We start from the raw sequence: 21716 nt of genomic DNA on the forward strand, positions 1-21716 counted from the left end.
CTCATGGTAGGGACTGAGATTATTGGATGGTGAAGCTGGCTCTAAGGGGCAGATACAATCCTCCTGGTTATCGGAGAGGGTCCTACCCCATCAGGACGGTCCGTTTGGTTGGCTGTGGATGAGGTGACTGTCCCAGACCGAAGAGCAGAATCGAATGGGAGGAATATGGGAAGTGAGAGACACAGAGAACTTTTGTCCGGACTGTTGTAAGGAACTAAGCAAGTCCCCTGGAGAAGGCTCCCCGCAAGGCAGGAGGTAAGGCCGTTATTTGAGAAGCAACATCCCGTGGAAACAAAATGGTGGCCACAGGTATCAGCGTTCATGTTCTAATAGCCACCTTAAAGAAGGCAAAAAGAAGGTGGACTTCATTTTAACCATATGTTTTATTTATCTCCCAACATCCAAAATCCTATCGTTAAGCACGCGATTGATATAAAAAATACTAATATGTTTCGGATTCTTTTTTGGAACTGTTGGAAATCAGGTGTGTGTTTTCCACTTAGAGCTCTTACCGCCCACATGTCTAGTTGTCCTTGGTCGCGTGCACCCTGGACGGTGAGGCGCTACAGACTTGCAAAGAGCTGAGGCAGTGACTCCTGGGACCCTGAGCTTGTCCTCTGGAAGCGGAGGGTATATTATGACTACTATCTGAAACCCGTTTTTTGTTTGTTTGTTTGTTTGTTTGTTGGGACCGTGACTGTAGTTATTCTCTATGTGGCTCCTTCCTTGGTGGTCTCTCCCCTTTGCTTGATAAATGCCAGGCACATGTTATACTAAGTGGAATTCTGAAAACTCATGTGCTAGAGTCCCTGGTGGGAATACTTAGGATAACGTAAAGAGAAGTCAAGAGGAGTGGCTTTGGGCTGGGGACCACGGGTGAGGAGGGAATCCCAGAGAGAGACATCACGCTGTTCCTGTCCATTCGGAGTTCTTCCAGCGTTTTCTGTAGCTGTGGCCAGGGTGGCGACAGACCCAGTGCCTTTCTAGGGCTCAGCTAAGTGGGGTCCGGAAATATATGAAGGTGGAGGGAAGAGAGAATGAAATGAACGGCAACGGATAGAAGATACAGGTACGACAACGTCAAGCTGTGGTTGGTAACTCGAAGGCTGTGGCAGCCACAGGCTGGGACCGCCCTCCATGTGGCACCAATGAGAGCGTGTCGGAAAAACTTTGGGAAGCAAAGAGAATAGATCGATAATGACAGTAGAAGATCCCCCTCCGGGGCCAGTGCAGGGGGTAGCCCTGTGGCCTTTTATCTACCGTTCAGCCTGAGTGGATCCGGGGTGACCTGGAAATTCAAACACAGGATTGTCATTACCAGTAATGGTACCAATCAGTTGGTGTTGGGCAAAACTTTTGACGTTCTTCTGTAATCAAAAATAGCATCATAGGCAATTTGATGTATGAAAACAAAACAATGGGGGCACCTGGGTGGCTCAGTTGGTTAAGCATCTGACTTTGGCTCAGGTCTGATCTCACCATTTGTGGGTTCGAGCCCCGTCTTGGGCTCTGTGCTGACAGCTCAGAGCCCAGAGCCTGCTTCAGGTTCTGTGTCTCCCTCTCTCTCTTCCCCTGCCCCGCTCACTCTCGCCCTCTCTCTCAAAAATAAATAAACATTGAAAAAACTTAAAAACCAAAACAAAATAATGACAAAATATAATCTGTTGAGAAAGAAAATCTTTCCCATCCGGACTTTATTGCAGCCAGGTATTTGAAAACACCTTGGGAACCGTGTGAACGGTCATTTAAAGTGCTTCCTGGGAGGGGGCATTAGGATTAGAGGGCTTCTTAGCAAACCAGCAATTTGGAGCTGAGGCTGCTTGCTGAGAAATTCCACTCCAGCAAAGAGTCCCCCCACCCCACCTCCTTGGGCTGCTGTTAGGTAAGGCGTGCATTCCTGAGAAGCCTGGGGTGGGGGGCAGGGGGATGCAGGTTCCGATTCCCACGACTCCCATGATTCCCATGACATGCCCTGTCCTTTGCGAGAAGGTGCCCTGGGTGTGCCCAGTTCTCTCCCGTCCTGAGTTCACATTCCCGGGGAACAGCAGAGCCTTGTTGGGGGGGGAGGGGGGGTCACAATGGGGAGTTTGCAGGGATACCGTGATACCCCATTGGACTTTCCCTTTGAAATCCTTCTAAGGTCTGAGTCTGAAAATGAATCAGAGAGATCGCGTGGGGGGTGGAGGGACACAGAGAAGGTATTCAGAAACCCACATTTGTCTTCGCTGGCCTCCACCCTCTCCCTGGATGCCTGAGTGGCAGTTGGAGCCACTGTCTCTCCCCCAAACCACCACCCTGCCCTTACTATCTCTCCACGGCTGCCCTGGATTCCTCTCCACTCAGCCTGACGCTGTGAGATTAACACAACAAACTGTGCCACTACCCCTTCCTTAAAGTGCATTTCTGCATATTTCGGACATGTGTGCAAAGTTTACTGAACTGTCCAGACTTCCACGCCTCTCTGTGCAGAATATTCTGCAGGCAGATCATGGAGACAGACCCTGAATGGGAAGGCAGGGGGTGCCTTTTTTTTTTTTTTTTTACAACCCCCCTTCCCTTCTCCCTCTCACGTCACACGGATACCGTGCTCAGACCTCCTTCATTCCGCAGCCTTTCACGAGACCGACTTGGTTGGAGGTGCTGGGCCTGTGGGCTCGCTCTACCTGGAGGGGAGCCAGCTCTTCAGCAAAATAAGGTCTCCCCGAATTACAGGGTTCAAGGTGCATATTCGTGAAGGTAGACATTAGGCCCCTGTGCTGCCCCGTTACAGATGCGCGCAGACGGCCGCGCAACATGCTTTTAGCGTGTGACTCTAGGTTAGGAAAATAAATGATGGGAGCGGAGTGGAGGCCTTTAGCTAGAAGCTGAAAAACAGTTTGGGACTTTTATTTTTAGGAGGCTGGCAAGGCACTTAATATCAGACCCTGGAGACCGAAGCTGGAAATCGGAAAGGCAACTTGACCGATAACCTCGATGGCTTCGTCCAACAAAAAGGACAAGACTGCGGGAGGGGCAATGGACGTGATATTCTTTATGAGCATCTGGCCCTCCTTGAGCTGCCTGTCTGTTCACTGCTTTTATTTTGCATCCCCCACGAACGGGGAGGGAGTGTGGCCTTGGGCGGCTCTGAGGTCTGGCTCATTCCACGACCTGGGGCAGAGATCCGATTTTTTTTTTTTTTTAATTTTTTAACGTTCCTTTATTTTTGAGAGACAGAGCATGAGCAGGGGAGGGGCAGAGAGAGAGAGGGAGACACAGAATCCACAGTAGGTTCCAGGCTCTGAGCTGTCAGCACAGAGCCTGACGCGGGGCTCGAACCCATGAACCGCGAGATCACGACCTGAGCCCAAGTCGGACGCTCAACCGGTGCAGCCACCCAGGCGCCCCGGAGAGATCTAGTTTTCATTCAGTTTCCCAAATAGTTCACTCATTTTTGGAGGAAAACCAACATCTCCTCCGTCAGTATATCCATCCTTCCCTGATTCACGCGTTTGGCAACGATTAGCGGTCTGTTTACTGAGTTTGCGACTCCAGGGGCAGGCAGGCTGGAATCCTCATGGGAGGGCTGGGCAGACCCAGAAGGGCCAGGGGCCTCGGGGCCCTGCGGCCTCCCCAGAGACAGAGCACCCTGAAATCCGGTGACACCTCCTGCCTGGAGTGACTTCTCAGGTCCGCAGAGAGCTCGCCAGCTGTCAGCCAGCTGGTCACCCAGGAGGAAGCCCCGGGAATGGAGAAGTGAGAAGTTTCGGCATCGTAACTAAGGGCACGGCTCCTCTGACCGTGGCCGGAAAACCACGAATGGAAAAAGAAAAACTGCCCCGAGAAACATTTGAGAACCTGCAGGGAGCGCACAGTGCTGGGGCTTGATTTCCTCCCCCGAATTATAACAAGCGACCCGTCGCTTTTCTTTGTCACTGCAGAGCCTCTCCCCTGCCCCTCGGAGATTCCAGATCTGACAACGGGCCTGGTTGAGAAGGGCAAGGCTTCCAGGTCGTCTCAAGTTCGGTTTCCGGGAGCGTCTCGGTGACTTTAGTGACTGCAGTTTAGCCAAGGACAGGAGTGGGACCCCTCCCCTGTGTCCCCGAGCCCGGTCGCGTTTCCAGGCCGACCCCTCTGGTTCTGTGCGACCTTCCGAGTTCTGTGATGGCTCTGAGCTCTCTTTCCTCCATCTGCAAAGTCTAGCCAATGGTGGCACTCCTGTCCCAGGCCCTTGTGAAGAATATATGACATTAGGTCCAAGAAGATCATTTGGTAAAGCCTTAAGGCATTGTTTCAATCTTTGGTTAACTAGTAACCAACAGAATCACTCATGGAGAGATGTCAGTGTCTAACCCCAAACTAACTTTCCCCCTCTCTTTTCTCACTTCTTCTTTTTCATAGAAGTGACACATTTTGTGATTAGATTAAGCCAGTAAACATCTAGGGAGTTCTACAAGGACACTGAGCTATACAGGTTTGGTTTGAAATGCTCCCAAGAACCTTACCATCTAGTGGGGACGAAACACATACACATATTAGAAGTTTTAAGAGGTACTCACATCACATTACATAAAAATGTATAAAACATAAAGAATATTAAAGTCATATTAAAAACTCCCTAATGCACAATTAATTACTGTATTAGTTTGCTAGCTAGGGCTGTCATAGCCAAGTACTGCACAGGGTGGCTTTTAGGGAACAGAAATTAATTTTCTCACGGGGCTAGAGGCTAGGAGTCCACGATCAAGGTCTTGGCAGTTTCTTCTGAGGTCTCTCTTCCCTGGCTTAGAGTTGGCCTTCTTCTCCCTGTGTCTTCACTTACTCTGTCATCTGTGCGTATCTGTGCCCTAATCTTTGCACAGAGGGACAATAGTCATTTTGGATTAGGGCCCACCCTAATGACCCCATTTTTACTTAATTACCTCTTAAAAGACCCTATGTCCAAATGCAGTCATGGTCTGAGGTGCTGAGGACTTGTAGTTCAATATAAGACTTGTGGGGACATGGTTTGACTTTATAACAATAACCAAGTAAACGGTGTAGACTAAGGATCCAGATGCTACTGGGGGAGTCTTGGTGAGTCACAAATGCACTTCCTACAGCGAGCTCAGATCCAAACATACAAATCCTTCTGTGCTTCTCTTGGTGATAGGCTGCCTGCAAATTAGTGCTACTTAAATGAATTGCCATCTTCTAGTTAAATAAGTTCCGTAAAATTCCTAACAGTTTTATCTCTATAGGATGTTGTCCCACATATTCAAATCAAGGGAGCAAGTTCAAACAGTCATTTGAATAAATGACTTTGCTTGTGAAAAGCAGTAACTAAGTTTATTGCAATTTAATTATTTTTCTCTCTCCCCTCACTCCCTCCCCTTATTCCTTTGGAATGGGGATGGTCCACAGGCACGAAGACTTGAGTATACGCAGGCCATAGTTATGATGGAGGCAGGTAGTCAATACCGACATGGGGCAGGAGATATTTTGGGGAAACTCGGTGGTGCAGAGTCGCTATATAGATGAGGTGACCCTGAAACTGGGGACCTGAACGTACCCGTATATCAGTAGATTCAGTTTCATCGGATTGTCACATGGCTGCACAGAACCTCTTGGTTGAATTTTACATAGTATTTCTACAATAGTTCTGCATAGTTCCGAATTGCATTTTTCTACATGTATGTACCACAATCTGTTTAAAAAATTCAGTTCTTTTTTTTTTTTAAATCTATGTCTACACTGTTTTCAACTCTTTACTCAAAAGAGGACTGCAGGGAACGTCTACATGATGAGTTTTATTTGCATTTAAATTCATACTCTTCTGTAGCCAGACTTTTTTTAGTATAGCAAAGTGTTATGCTCTCGGGACCTCTGCTTCTGCTGGTTAGTCATCAGGGTTCTACTCAGTGACTGAGGTGGGGTGGCTATTACACCCTTTTCTCCACACACACACACATACACACACACACACACACTCTTCACTGACTGGTTTCTTCTGTAGGGGGACCCACGGCAGAAGGAAGGAACGACCAAGTCAGAGGCAAATTCAACTCTGGAGTCTGGAGCACTTGAGTAAGCCCCGGGAGACTGGTAAAGGAAAACCTTTGAAACTCTAGGTAGCCTTGAATCCAGTCAACAATAAGGGCAGTCTTGCTACAGAAATAAAAGAGAGAGTTAAGGGAATTATTTCAACAGCTGCTAAAATCTTGAATAATGTAGCCACATCCCCTAATTTCATTCTCTACAGTATCCATTTCAGCTTAAAGCCTAGTCTAGGACAATTGTTTGTTTTTTTCTTTTTGGATAGGTATGTCAGAGACAAGCATGGAATAGAGAGTGCATATTTGGCACCTGATTTACAGAATAAAGATAAATACAATAAATTGTAGAATAAAGAATAAAGATAAATACAATAAATATAAATATAAAGAATAAAGATAAATACAATAAAGATAAATACAATAAATTAAATACAATACTTTTTGACATGGTTTTCCCCTTTGTTTGAGTCAATTCCTAAATGTTAACAGATTAAACCCTGAAATTAATTTTTAGCTTCTAGCACTACTAGAAAATCAGAACTTGTCATGTGAAAAGGTAAGTATTTCTGGTTATTGATTCCTTTATTTTTTTTAAGCTAAAATATAATGGGAACTTCCCAGCTACTAGTGGAGCTCTGTCCTTGGAGCACAAAAAGTTGTCATAAGCAATGTGTAAACGAATGGGCCGTGTTCCAATAAAACTTTATTTATAGACAGTGAAATCTGAATTTCATTTCATTTTCACTTGCCATGAAATAAAGTACTTTTCTCCTTAAAAAAAAAAAAACAAAACTCTTTATGAATGTAAAAACCATCCTTCTCTGACAAGCCTTACAAAAAAGGTGGTGGTCCACATTCGGCCTGTGGGCCACGGTTTGCCGAGCCCTGACCTAGAAGAATGGAGGAATTTCAAATATTCAACCACTGTCTTTTGATTAGTTACAGGAAGTTGAAGGAGGATTGGTGTGTGATAAGTAAGATAAGGTGTGCCAGCCAGGGAGTGAAGCTTTCTTGCTGTAAGTATTTCTAGAGACTGGCGATAGCCCTAGCAAGTCCAGAACTGTTGTGTCCCTCCCAGGTTGTACTGTCTCCTGCATGCTGGCTTTCAACAAGGGCCACAACATGTTTTGAATGAAAAAACACCTGCTTACGATGCTAACCAGACTCAAAGGCAGAAAGCATAGCAAATGAAATCTTTCCATCCAAGCAGGCTTTTCCGGTAGTGAAACTAAAAAAGCAGCAGCACATACTGGTGAATCTGTTTTCACATTTGTAGTTGAGGGCATGACATGGTGACCCCACCTGGGAACGCGCTTCTACTCTGAGTGGCTATGCAGTAGAAGCTACCAGACCTCCCAAACAGGGAAGCTGTCTCCAGAAGGTTTCCTGTAATGGACCCATAACTGCCTTTAACCTTGAATCCCTCTTTTAAAAAATGGGATTCTAAATCCCACGTTTAAGAGTTGCTTAGGAAGTAACAGAAATAATAACCTGTATTTTCTTAGTGCTTTCACAATCCTACAGCATCATTTTCATCAACACCCCATAAATAGTTCTATGTTTTGAGACCACATGGTTTCTGGAACAGTGGTAAGTGTGCTAAACCCTACAACACCCATGAGAGACTCTCAAGCAAAGGAGCTTCAGCAAGACCCTGGGCTGTCAACACAGGAATGAATGACCCTAAGACCATTAACCACTCGATTTTACCATCTCTTCACTTATCCTCCTGATTATTTTGTGGACCGGGAATTGTTATTTCCATTTTGAGGAGCAAAGAGTCGGAGACACTGAATCACTTGCCCAAACTGGATCAAATCGCCATCTTATGACCTCAAGCCCAATACCTACGTTTCTTTACGATTAAAACAATATGATCAGGAAGGTGAGGGTTCGGGGTTTAAAAATGAGAAGACAAAAAACCCTAACATTCATGCTTCTAAGTTTACTCGTTTGCAAGAAGAAGAAAATTTAAATGTACAAACCTTAAGAAGGCAGTTTTTATGTAACAAAAATAAAAGTCTCTCATCGGGGGGCTTGGATGGTTCAGTCGTTGAGCGTCTGGCTCTTGATTTCGGCTCAGGTCATGATCCCAGGGTCGTGGGATCGAGCCCCACATCGGGCTCTGTGATGAGCGTGGAGCCTGCTTGAGATTATTTTTCTCTCTCTTTCTCTCCCTCTGTCCTCTCCCTCTCTCACTCTCTCTCTAAAAATTTTCTTACTAACATTCCGGCAAACATTTTTGTTAAATTGAGCTATAACCGATGTATAACATGGCATCCGTTTTAGGTGTACAACATGATGATTTGATAGATGTACACATTGTGGTTACAATGAGCTGCATCACCACACAGATACAATCCTTTTTTCTTGTGATGAAACTTTTAAGATCTACTCTCTTAGCACCTTTTTCCTTTAGTTATTTTGTTCTTTTTCAAAATTGAGAAATGATTAATATAACATATTACATTAGTTTCAGGTGAATAACATGATATTTGTAAAAATGGGTTTTTTTAAATGTTTATTTATTTTTGAGAGAGAGAAAGAGAGAGAGACAGTATGTGAGCAGGGGAGGGTCAGAGACAGAGGGAGACACAGAACTGGAAGCGGGCTCCAGGCTCCGAGCTGTCGGCATCGAGCCCGACGCGGGGCTCGAACCCACAGACCGCTAGATCTTGACCTGAGCCGAAGTCAGACGCTCAACCGACTGAGCCACCCAGGTGCCCCCACGGTTTGATATTTGTATATATTGTACAACCATCACCACGTTAAGTCTATTCACGTGTCACCACTGTTACAAACCTTTTTTCTTGTGATGAAAACCGTCAAGGTTTACTCACCAATTTTCAAATATGCAATATGCTATTGTTAATTATAGTCAACATGCTGTACATTAGTATATCTCTAGGACTTATTTATCTTACCACTGGAAGGTTGCACCTTTGGCCACCTCCACCCATTTTGCCCACCCCCTGTCTCTGGCACAGTTTTCTGCATCTATGAGTTTATTTTTAGATTGCACACACAAATGAGCTCATACGGTTTTGTCTTTCTCTAATTTCACTTAGCATAATGCCCTCAAGGTATATGCATATTGGCAAAAATAGCAGGATTTCCTTCTAGGATATATCTCACATTTGTCTGTTGATGGACACTTTGATTGTTTGCATATCTTGGTTACTGTGAATAACACTGCAATGAACATGAGGGTGCAGATATCTTTTTGATATAGTGATCTAGTTTCCTTCAGATAAATACCCAGAAGTAGAATTGCTGGATCATATGTTAGTTTTATTCCAACATTTCTGAGGAACGTCCATATCATTTCCCAGAGTGGTTGCACCAATTTACATTTCCACCAATGGTGCCCAAGTGTTCCCTTTACTCCAAATCCTCACCAACACTTGTTATTTCTGGACTCTTTGATAATAACCATGCTAACAGGTGGGAGGTGATATCTCATTGTGGGTTTTAATTTGCATTTCCCTGATGATTAGTGATGGTGACATAGTTTCATGTCCCTGCCGGCCATTGGACGTCTTTGGAATAATGTCTGTTCAGATTGTCTGCCCACTTTTTAATTGGAGTTTTTGAGTTGTAGGAGTTCTTTATATATTTGGATATTAACCACTTACCAGACATATGGTTTGCAAATATTTTCTCCCATTCTGCAGGCTGCCTTTCCATTTTGTTGGTTTCCCTTGCTGTGCAGAAGCTTTTTCGTTTGTTGTAGTCCCACTTATTTTTGATTTTGATCTGAGATCCAAAAAGTCATTGCCAAGACCTGTCAAGGAGCTTACCCCTATAAGTTTGCATCTGGTTTTATGTTTTCAGGCCTTATGTTTAAGTCTTTAATCCATTTTGAGTTGATTTTTGTGTATGGCATAAGAAAGTGGCCCAGTTTCATTTTTTTTTTTTTTTTTGCATGTGGTTATCAAGGTTTCCCAATCAAGCTTTCCCATTGATTGAAAAGACTGCCCTTCTCCCATTACATATTTTTGGCTCCTTTGTCATAAGTTAATTGGCCACATATGTGTGGGTTTATTTCTGGGCTCTTACACTGTTCCATTAATCTAGGTATCTGTTTTTATGACAATACCATACAGTTTTGACTACTATGGCTTTGTAATATAGTTTGAAATCACCGACTATGATGCCTCCAGCTTTGTTCTTCGTTTTCAAGATTTCTTTGGCTATCCAGGGTCTTTTGTGGTTCCATAAAAATTTTAGGATTATTTGTTCTATTTCTGTGAAAAATTCCATTGAAATCTTGATAGGGATTGCATCCAATCTGTACATTGTTTTGAAAAACATGGACATTTTAACAGTATTAATTCTTCCAATCCATGAGTATAGGTATCTTTCCATTTTTTTTGTGTCTTCATTTTCTTTCATCAAGGTCTTATAGTTGTCAGTGTACAGGTGTTTTACCTCCTTGCTTAATTTATTCCTAGGTATTTTATTCTTTTTGGTGCAATGATAAATAAAAGTGTTTTCTTGGTTTCTCTTTCTGATAGTTCGTTATTGGTGTATAGAAATCCAACTGTTTTTGCATATTGGTTTTTTATCTTGCAACTTTACTGAATTTATCAGTTCTAACAGGTTTTTGATAGAGTCTTTGGGGTTTTCTATATACGATACCATGATATCTGCAAATAGAGACAGTTTCATTTCTCCCTTTCTGACTCGGAGGCCTCTTATTTCTTCTTCTTGTCTAATTGCTCTGCCTGGATTACCAGTACTATGTTGAATAAAAGTGTCAACACTGGGTGTCCTTGTGTCCTTGATCTTACAGGAAAATCTTTCAGTTTTTCACTGTTGCATATGATGTTACCTGTGGACTTGTCATATATGGCCTTTATTATGTGGAGCTACGCTCCTTGTATATCTGGTTTGTTGAGAGGTTTTTTTCATGACAACCATCTTTGATTCCTAATTTTTCCTTAAGAGCAATGATGAATACTAGTCTTTACTATAAGCCAGACACACAGAGCACTTTACAAAGTCATGTACATGAACTTATGTAATCTTCATGACCATTCTATGAAATAGGTGTCATTATTACCTCTGTTTTTCAGATGGAGAAACCAAGGCACAGAGAAAGAGGGTCCATTTCTAGACTCATCTCTGTATCCTTATAGGTTTGGGGCATAGAGGGACCTCTGGTTTGGTAAGTCTCATTTGGGCAAAAGAGTACGAGAATTCTGGAGACGGTACCTGGGTTCGAATCCCAGCTACCTCATTTACTAGTTGTGTGAACTTGAACAAGTAACTTAGTCTTCCAGTACTTTAATTTTTTGATCTGCAAAATGAGCAAAATACCATCTCATAGAGTTCTTTTTTGTTTGTTTGTTTTTTAGAAGATTTTTTTTTTTTTAATTTTAGAGAGAGAGCCAAGGAGGGGCAGAGAGATAGAGGGAGGGGGGAGAGAATCTTTAGCAGGCTCTGCGCTCAATGCAAGCCCGAGGCAAAGCTCAATACCACAACCCTGAGATCATGACTTGAGCCGAAATCAAGAGTCAGACGCTTAACCGACTAAGCCACCCAGGCGCCCCTCTTGTGGAGTTCTTGTTATGTATTAATGAGTTAATATACACCGAGGTTTTAGAGCAGTCTCTGCCCATGGTGAGCACTGCATTCTTTCGTTGACCACAGAAGAGGTTGGCTCTGTGGAGCTGTTTCCCAGCCCTGATGATAACTTGTGCTGATGTCATCCATTTTCTCGAGTCTGCTCCCTGTAATGATGGAGGGCTGGGCTGTCAGATAGCTAATGAGGAAGTGAGGTAGATAAAGTTACATGAAAAATTATAATTATGTAAGTTACGGAATAAGTACTACATATTGATATATACACAATTATGTAATAAATATTACATATTGGTGTATACTATATATATATATATTTTTTTTTCATTTCTTATTGTGGTAAAATATACATAAAACTTACCATTTAAAATGTGCAGTTCATTACATTCAAATTGTTGTGCAATCAACACCACTGCCCATCTCCAGAACGTTTTCATCATCTCCATCATAAATACTGCACCCATTAAACAATAACTCTCCATTCCTCCCTTCCCCTAGCCCCTACTGACCACCATTCTACTTCCTGTCTCTATGAATTTGACTGTTCAGGAGTGGAATCGTACAGTATTTTGTATTTAGATGGAGAGATCGAGCACCAAGAACTGTGTATATGAGTTAGACATGATCCATATGCTACACTTCCATTTGTTTCCTTTCTTCTTTTTCTTCCTCTTCTTCATTTTGAAAATAAACCATCTGGTGCACCTGAGTGGTTCCGTGGATTGAGCATCTGACTCTCGATTTTGGCTCAGGTCATGATCTCACAGTTTGTGAGTGTGAGCCCCGTGTTGGGCTCCATGCTAACCGTGCAAACCCTGCTTGGGATTTTCTCTTTCTCTCTGCCCCTCCCCCCCTTCTCGTGTGCATGCACACTCTCTCTGTCAAAAATAAATAACTAAACCAACATTTATGGGGTGCCTCGGTGGCTCAGTCAGGTAAGGGTCCAAGTCTTGGTTTCAACTCAGGTCATGATCTCACAGTTTCATGGGTTCAAGCCCCGTGTTGGGCTCTGTGACAGTGCAGAGCCTGCTAGGGACTCTCTCTGTCCCTCTCTCTCTGCCCCTTCGCCACTTGAGCTGTTTCTGTCTCTCTCAAATAAATAAATTAAAAAACCTTTAGAAATAAATAAATATTTAAAAGAATAAAAATAAATAAAAATAAACCATCTTTCTTTGCTTTTTCATGTGGAAAGAAAGGTCTCCCAAACCTGGGGAGGAGGCACATAGACTTTAGGGCAGGAAATAGTGGCAGAGGAGAAGGACGAGCCTCATGAGAGAGGAAGAACAGGAAATCATTAAGACATAAAAAGTATCCCTATAAAAAGAGTAGTAACTTTCATACTTTAGAGTCTGACCTTCCTGCTGATCGAGGTGACTTACACCATGTGTCCACTTCCGATCCAATTGCTGTGACAGGACAGATGTGACTATACTGATTTGTGTTGGCTATTCTCGGAACCACCCTTAGAGTAGAGGTTAGGGTCCAGATACCCAAATTCTGTGGCAGGGAAATTCGGGATCCTTTAGGAATGACTGGTAGGTTGGTAACCATGAATAATATCCTCTGTGATAGTGCATGGCTTAGTAACACAAGGTAACGTGGATTATACTTCATAAGGCAATTCAGGGAATATTAAGTCAGGGCTTAAATTAAGATACCCCAAGTTCAACTTACCCTTTTCGGATTCAAGTGCTGACTCGAGAGCCTTGCTCCCTATGATGTGACTCTGATAATTGAGTATTGGATCTGGTTTTAAAAGACTCGCATTATGGCTCCTGTTCTCAATAACAAATCTGCTCTTAGAACCATGGTCTGGGCCCTGAGCTCTAGAGACACCACATATCACCAACGCCAAAAGGCACACAGCAGACATCCACTGGTACTCTTGGCCTGCGCTCTGCAATGGTAGGTAGGGGCAGGCCATGGATTCATTGAAACTCTCTCTTGATCTCTGCTCATGAGCAAGACAGGGATGATCACAGCTGCCAAACATCATCCTGGGACATCAGGCAGACCAACAAAGGTAGCCAGCTATTTGGAAGGACATGCTGATCTATGAAAGTATTACACACAGGTCTGATTTGCTACAACATACAGTTGTTGCTATATTCTCTGGAAGGATATGGATTGCTTTATAGGTTTTGTTTTCTTCCAAGTGCCTGAATATTTAGTTTGGATCACAGAGTTTTTGAATGATTTATGGCTCACTAATGTGGGTGAGAGAGAGGCATTTTAAAAAACTTGTCGGGGGGTACCTGAGTGGCTCAGTTGTTTAAGCATCCGACTTCAGTTCAGGTCATGATGTCCCAGTTCGTGAGTTCGAGCCCCACGTCGGGCTCTGTGCCAACACCTCAGAGTCTGGAGCTTGCTTCAGATTCTGTCTCCCTTGCTCTTTGTCCCTCCCCTGCTTGCACTCTGTCTCTCGCTCTCTCTCAAAAAGAAATAAACATCAAAAATTTTTTTTAAAAAACCAACTCATCACACTGCAGCCTTCCAAATTCAAAAACTAAAAAAATTTGAAAAAGGATTAAACTTAAAAAGTTTAATGTCAATTTTATAATCATTTAAAAAGCAGTAAATAATAGGAGTGCCTGGATGGCTCAGTCAGTTAAGCGCCTGACTCGATTTCTGCTCAGATCATGATCTCATGGTTTTGTGGGTTCGGGCCCCATGTTGGGTTTTGTGCTGACAGCGTGGAGCCTGCTTTGGATTCTCTCTCTCTCTCTCTCTCTCTCTCTCTCTCTCTGCCCCTCCCCCACTTGTGCTGTCTTTGTCTCTCTCAAAATAAATGAACTTGAAAAAAAGCAGTAAATAATACAATTTGATCTTTAAAACTCTCCTTTTATATACAACAGTAAAAAGTTGGACAGAACTAGGCTAGAAAGAAAACTCAAAATTGGCACTTTAATATCTGAAATACCTCTAATGTCTACTTAATATACAAAATTGGCACATGGGGATGCAAAAATCTCTAATTATTTATTATTGTTTTCATCTATAGAACAGGAAAAGTGAGTTTACCACTGAGAGTCTTGCTGGGTATGAGTTTTTCAGATATGGTGAAAATGTTTATGTAAAGACCTCCCTGGTCAAGATATTTGGGGCATATGTAGTATTTTGTAATGCTGGCTGGGAGGTGCCTTTCTCGTAGGCAGAAAGGAGAAGTCAGTGGATTTGTGAGCATGAGTAGAGACAGGAAGTGTCCATCAGTACTTGGGGCAGAAGTCAGAGATTCGAGAATTGTAGGTGCTCTTGATTTTGAAACTAACTGATCATGTGATTACGGGTCAATCTCAATTTCTATAAATGGAAAGATCAGATGATGCTACAAATCCTTGCCATATATTGAATGAAGTAACTTGTAAGAAGAACGATTTGCCATCTTCCTACGAAAGTCAAAGGACAACGACAACCTAACTATTCCAGCTAAGGACACGGAAGGCTGTGAATTAATAAAGGGTTTTGGGGCAGCCTGGGTGGCTCAGCCACTTAAGCATCCAACTCTTGGTTTCGGTTCAGGTCATGATCTCGTGGTTTTGTGGGTTTGGGCCCCGTGGAGGGCTCCATGCTGACAGTGCGGAGCCTGCTTGGGATTCTCTGTCTCCCTCGCTCTCTGCCCCTCCCCCACTCATGCTGTCTCTGTCTCTCTCAAAATAAATAAGTGAACTTAAAAAAAAATACAAAATAAATAAAGCGCTCTTTACATTTTAGCAGCAGTTCTCAGCTCAATGCTTCAACTCAAAGAAGTGGTCCAGACTCTGCCGAAGGACAGTGTGAGGGGTCTGCAGGTGCTCAGGGCAGATAGTCACAGGAACTCAGGGAAGGGACTGGTCCACACGGGGTGGCAAGAGGGGACTGGGAGGTGAGAGAGTGGCACAGTCTCTGATCTCAGAGAGCCAGGCTGAATTGGATTTAGTCAGATGACCACGCTGTGTTGGGGAAATGTCCTAGCTGAGGGAAGGGCTTTGCAGAAGCTGGAACTGAACAGTAGGGTCCAGGCTGGATGGTGGGATGAGTGGAGAGGGCGTGGTGTGACTGGGAGAGAAGCAGAAGTGGGCTGGGCTGGCGGCTAGGCCGTGGGAAGGCGTTTGAGCATTGTTATGGGGGCCACATGAGGGAGGGTTCAGGGATGATACTCAGGGTTTTCTTTTGGGCACAGAGAAGGATGGAATAGCCACCGAAGAGTTTCAAGTTGGGAGAGATACAACCAGATTTGGAATTTAGAGAGCTTTGCTTGCTGCAGAGTTAGAAGACAGACGGATGGGGGAACACCCTTGGAGTCAGAAACAACAGTTAGGAGGCCCCGGTAGAAATTGATGCTAGAGATGATGGTGGCCTAGACTAGGATACCATCAGTGAGAATCAGTAGGGAGGAGATGATTCACCAATTATGTAGAAATTTGAGATTCTTGCTTATAAGTTATGAATAAGAAGTCAAAACTTTTTTGGTCAACCAAGTGGCTGTAGTAACCTTCATGGCTTGGTTACTGTGTTAGTATCTACTGCCATGTAATTAATTATCCCCAAACTCAGCAGGTTAAAACCATATACATGTTTACCTTATCGTTTCCATGGGTCAGGAGTCCGAGTGTAGCTTAGCTGACTGTCTCTGATTCAAGGTGCCTCCTGAGACTGCATTGCAGGTGAGCCATTGGCTATGGCTGTGGTCTCATCTGAAGGCTCTGCTGGGAAGGGATGTGCTTCTAAGCTCACTCATGTACTTGGTGGCAGGCCTCAGTGGCTTGCCACAAGGGCCTCTCAACAGGGCAGCTGGTTTCTCTCAGGGTGAGAAAACTCCAAGAGTGAAAAACAGTGCCCAAATGGAAGCTACAGTCTTTTCGTAACCTAATCTTAGAATCGGATTCTTTCACTTCTGCCAAATTCTATTTGTTTGTCCCCTCCACACTAAAGGGGACGGGACTTACACAAGGCAGGGATCACTGGGAGGCCGTCTTAGAGGCTGCTTCCTAGTTAGCAACTGTACATTAAAGACATCTTCAGGTTGTCCATCGGTAAAGATTTTAGAAGTTACTATTGCAGGGTCACCCGGGTGGCTCATTCGGTTGAGCGCCCGACTCTTGATTTTGGCTCAGGTCATGATCTCACAGTTTGGGAGATTGAGCCCCATGTTGGGCTCTGCGCTGACAGCATGGAAGGAGCCTGCTTGGGTTTCTGTCTCTCCCTTTCTCTCTCTCAAAATGGATAAATTAAAAAAAAAAAATTTTTTTAATGTTTTTTATTTATTTTTGAGACAGAGAGAGACAGAGCATGAACGGGGGAGGGGCAGAGAGAGAGGGAGACACAGAATCGGAAGCAGGCTCCAGGCTCTGAGCCATCAGCCCAGAGCCCGATGCGGGGCTTGAACTCACGGACCATGAGATCGTGACCCGAGCCGAAGTTGGACGCTTAACCGACTGAGCCACCCCGGCACCCCTGGATAAATAAATTTTTAAAACAGAAGGCACTACAAAATTCCAAGGAGAAGTAATTATGAAGGCGCATGCCAGATTTTAATGTCTCACTATTGGTGTTACTAAGAAGCACTAATAATTATCTGATGACAGGGCAGAAATCTAACTCTCGTACCCTCCCCTGCAGCTTTTTATCCATCTTGCCTATGTCTCTTTACGTGCTACACTGTTTGCCTGTTTTATTTTCACATGCCACGGTATAAAATCTCAAGACAGATGGTGCCTCAACATATAGTTATCTGGTAAAATGCACCTAGAAACCATTTCTCTCTAGAGAGAACCCTGGTAACAAATGGTGAGACTGTCACTGGAATCTGAGGAGAAAGTTTAAAATATTAAAAACTCTTTTGGTACCATTCAGTTTTGGGGAAGTGAGCCGTGCCATTATCACTTCAAACTGTGGTTTACATTTTTCTCCAGGAGAAGGGCTGGGGCCATTCCAGGGAACACTGTTTTTTCTAGCATGGGTATTAATTTTGTGGGCATAAATAAATTCATGCTGTGAGTCCACGTGGTGGGGCACAGAGACAAGAAGAAACAGCCCATGTGCGCCGCGATCGCAAAGGGTAGAACTTGAAATACCTTTACAGCCCACTCTCAGTTCTCCAGAGTTTGTCCTGAGGTTAAGCCAGAACAGAGCAGGACAACCTAGATGCGTTGGCCCCTGCGAGGCTGAGCAGACAGGAATCCCAGGCTCCACTCTGACCAATGGAGAGGGGTAGCAAGACCTAAGATGGGGGCCTCAAAGTGCACTATTTGGTGTTGGAGAACATTGGAGAGATTCCTTTGAGCTATACACATTTTGAAAAAGCGGATTTATGTGTTTTCATGGTCTTAATAGTCACAATGTAAACAGCCAGTCTTCTTTAGGGAATATTTGGGTTGTTTTCAAATTTTTCCCTATATGTCATGAATATCTTCATGGATATAACGAATATCTTCATGGATGTAATGAATATCTTCATGGATATATGCCTATTTTTCCCCTCGCTCAAGGATTTCCGCAGGGCAGATCCTCAGGAGTCAGATAAATGACAGAGGGAGTATATCCAGACTGGACTGAGGGCTAAAGATGAAGAGGTCAGGATGGACCAAGACCATGTCTAGAGGCAACATGGAAACAAGCAACCGTGAGGCCAGTCCAACCGTGTGGAAGGCCCAGGAGGGGCAGCAGAATCCAGGGATAAGCTGGTAGGCCCCGGGGCCACAAGACAAGAAACTGCGTATTTGGAACTAAAGGTACCTGATGGAACTTAAATCCTCAAGTCATAGCCACAGGCTTGGGTTGGCAGCGAGTGTTAAAGAACTCTGGGCCATCTCAGATCCCATTCCGTTGCTTTTCCAAAAGGCGATAATGAACAGCTAGTGAATGAGTGAATTATTTATCGTAACGAGCTATCATTGAATGCTACTACTTTTAAATTGCTAACTGAAGAGATATAACCTGGTATTTAAGGATTGTTTCAACTGGTATTGTGAACTCTCAAAGTCTACTTTGGGAGTGCCTGGCATACTTATTTGTTTAATGAGTGATTAGGGAAAAGTATATTTCTTGTGTTTGTATGCTATTTGCATTTCCTCACGGGAAATTAACATTTAGATGCATTTTTTTTTCTATTTATTTACTAGAAATGTCATTTAAAGAAAATGAATTTGAATAAAGGGAGCACATGTCTTAAAGAAAGTAAAAACACTTCTCCCGTCCCTCGTTGTGGGGCAGGCTAAGAAGGGATTCCCCAGAATGGCAAATTCCCCAGAGTTCTTGTGGAGTCTGAGTCCTTCATCAATGCCCAGAGCGAGGCCGTCAGGCCTACAACAATTAAAGCAAACTCATCCAAGATCCATAGCTAGTCTAGGCTCAGACACTAGTCACTGTAACAGTTACAACAAAAACCTTCAGCATACAGGTTTACTATTTGTAATCTCAGCTTATTATTGCCGATTATTTCAAGGGTTAAAAAAATCATGACTATACTTCATTTGAGATAATGATTAATTAGTCCTTAATTTAGGACTTCCTAAGCTTTTATTTGAAATACTGCAAAAGAATCTCACCTTTCCAGTTGGAAGGAGGAAGGCTTGTGCAGTATTTCATCCTGGGTTATAAAATGCAAATCTGGTAATTTTTTCCAGCTTCAATGACTATGTCTCCCTATCAGCTAAGGATGAAATCTGAATTCCTAAGCATTTGAGATTTCATTACAAGATACCAAAGCCTCAGAATGAAAGTGTTCTTTTTTGTTCTCCAGAAATTTAGATCTGCACTATCTGAACGGAAGCCATCAGTGACCAGCCCCCTGTAGGTACCGAATACATGAAGTGTAGCTGGTACCAATGAGATGTACTGTAAGTTTAAAATACTTACAGTATTTTAACCAGGGGGTGCCTGTGTGGCTCATTCAGTTGAGCGACCAACTCTCGATTTTGGCTCAGGTCATGATCCCAGGGTCATGGGATCGAGCCTTTTGTGGGACTAGGTGCTGAGTGTGGAGTCTGCTTGGGATTCTTTCTCTCTCTCTCTCCCTCTGCCCCTCTCTCCTTCTCATGATCTCTCTCTCTCTCTAAATTAAAATTTAAAAAACCACACTGGATACTGAAAATTTAGTAAGAGAAAGTAAAATATCTTATTAATATGGATTTATATCATTTACATGTTAAAACAATATTTTCAAAATTAGTTTCACCTGTTGTTTATTTCTACCTTTAAATGTGGCTACTAGAGAATGTAAAATTACGTTTGTTGCTTATATTTCTTTTTTTTTTTAATTTTTTTTTCAACGTTTATTTATTTTTTTTGGGACAGAGAGAGACAGAGCACGAACGGGGGAGGGGCAGAGAGAGAGGGAGACACAGAATCAGAAACAGGCTCCAGGCTCTGAGCCATCAGCCCAGAGCCTGACGCGGGGCTCGAACTCACGGACCGCGAGATCGTGACCTGGCTGAAGTCGGACGCTTAACCGACTGCGCCACCCAGGCGCCCCAACCTGTTGCTTATATTTCTAAAAAAAATTTTTTTAATTTATTTATTTTCGACGTTTTTTATTTTTTTTTTTATTTTTGGGACAGAGAGAGACAGAGCATGAACGGGGGAGGGGCAGAGAGAGAGGGAGACAGAGAATCGGAAACAGGCTCCAGGCTCTGAGCCATCAGCCCAGAGCCTGACGCGGGGCTCGAACTCACGGACCGTGAGATCGTGACCTGACTGAAGTCGGACGCTTAACCGACTGTGCCACCCAGGCACCCCTAATTTATTTATTTTCGAAAGACAGAGAGAGAGAGAGAGAGAGAGAGCGAGCGAGCACTGGTGGGGGAGGGGAAGAGAGAGAAGGAGACACAGAATCCGAAGCAGGCTCCAGGCTCCGAGCTGTCAGCACAGAGCCCAATGCGGGGCTTGAACCCACAAACTGTGAGATCATGACCTGAGCTGAAGCCGGACACTTAACCAACTGAGCCACCCAGGTACCCCTTCTCCTATTACGTTTCCATTGGACAGTGTTGATCTGGAGGATTCCCATTAATACTCTTCAGGATTTCCAAGAGGTGTCTTGCTTAATTACAGAATGCCTTCCCCACTCAAAGCTGGAGAAGTAACCCACTCCGCTCTTGCAGAAAGGAGAGTTTTATCCTACAAGGTCTCCAGGAACAGAATGTCTCCCAGGAAGAGTAAGGAATTGCCCACCGGGCTGACACTAACTTGCGTCTCTCATCCGAGCTCTATCTACCTCCTAAACCTCTCTCAGATCTGCCTCTGCCTTTGGTCCTCAGTGCCACACACACATCACTGATGTGGACGAGCGCCTCCTTCCACGCCTCTTGCTTCCCGGGCAGGCTAATTCCTGAGTCCGAGAGATCCCTCCAAGGGAAATCTTCAGCTGCGGTCTGTGGCCCCACAGCGATCAGGGGTGGAATTCAGGCAGTGTGTGAATGTGCGTGGCAAACAGAAAACGAAACAAGCTCGTAGCAGTACCTGTGCTCTGCCACCAATGGACATTTACACGGTTTCATGGAACATTCTAGTTGTTGCACCTTCCTTGAAACACCATTTACAGAGCTCACTACTTGGCAGCAGCTAGCAAACCCTCCAGTAGATTTTATTTAATGTGTTGATTTAAAAAAGCTAGCCCTCGGGGCGCCCGGGTGGCTCAGTGGGTTAAGCGTCCGACTCCGGCTCAGGTCGTGATCTCGCGGTTTGTGAGTTGGAGCCCTGCGTCGGGCTCTGGGCTGGCAGCTCAGAGACCGGAGCCTGCTTCGGATTCTGTGTCTCCCTCTTTCTGCCCCTCCCCCGCTTGTTTTCTCTCTCTCTCTCTCTCTCTCTCTCTCAAAAATAATGAACACTAAAAAAAGAATTTAAAAAAGCCAGCACTGTGTTCAGGTTGCAGGCACAGGACTCTTCAGCTTCACCAGGAGTTTGACATTTACTGATGTCTAAGCAGATGGCATGCTTTTGCCTTTGTGCCTTCTAAATGCTGTTTCCTTTCTTGGAATGTTTTGTCCCAAGTTGTTAACCTGGAAAAATCCTACTCCTGTATCTCCTCCTGTGATAATTTACCATGATGTTCAAAGGGCAGCCTTTTCATGGTACACTGGACGCTGTGTCTTGCTTCTTGGTTCCTTGAGGGGACGATGTGGGTCTTTATCTTCTTTA

Source organism: Puma concolor, chromosome F2 (assembly GCF_028749965.1).
Source record: "Puma concolor isolate L17-30 chromosome F2, mPumCon1.1.hap2, whole genome shotgun sequence".
NCBI classification, from domain to species: Eukaryota; Metazoa; Chordata; class Mammalia; order Carnivora; family Felidae; genus Puma; species Puma concolor.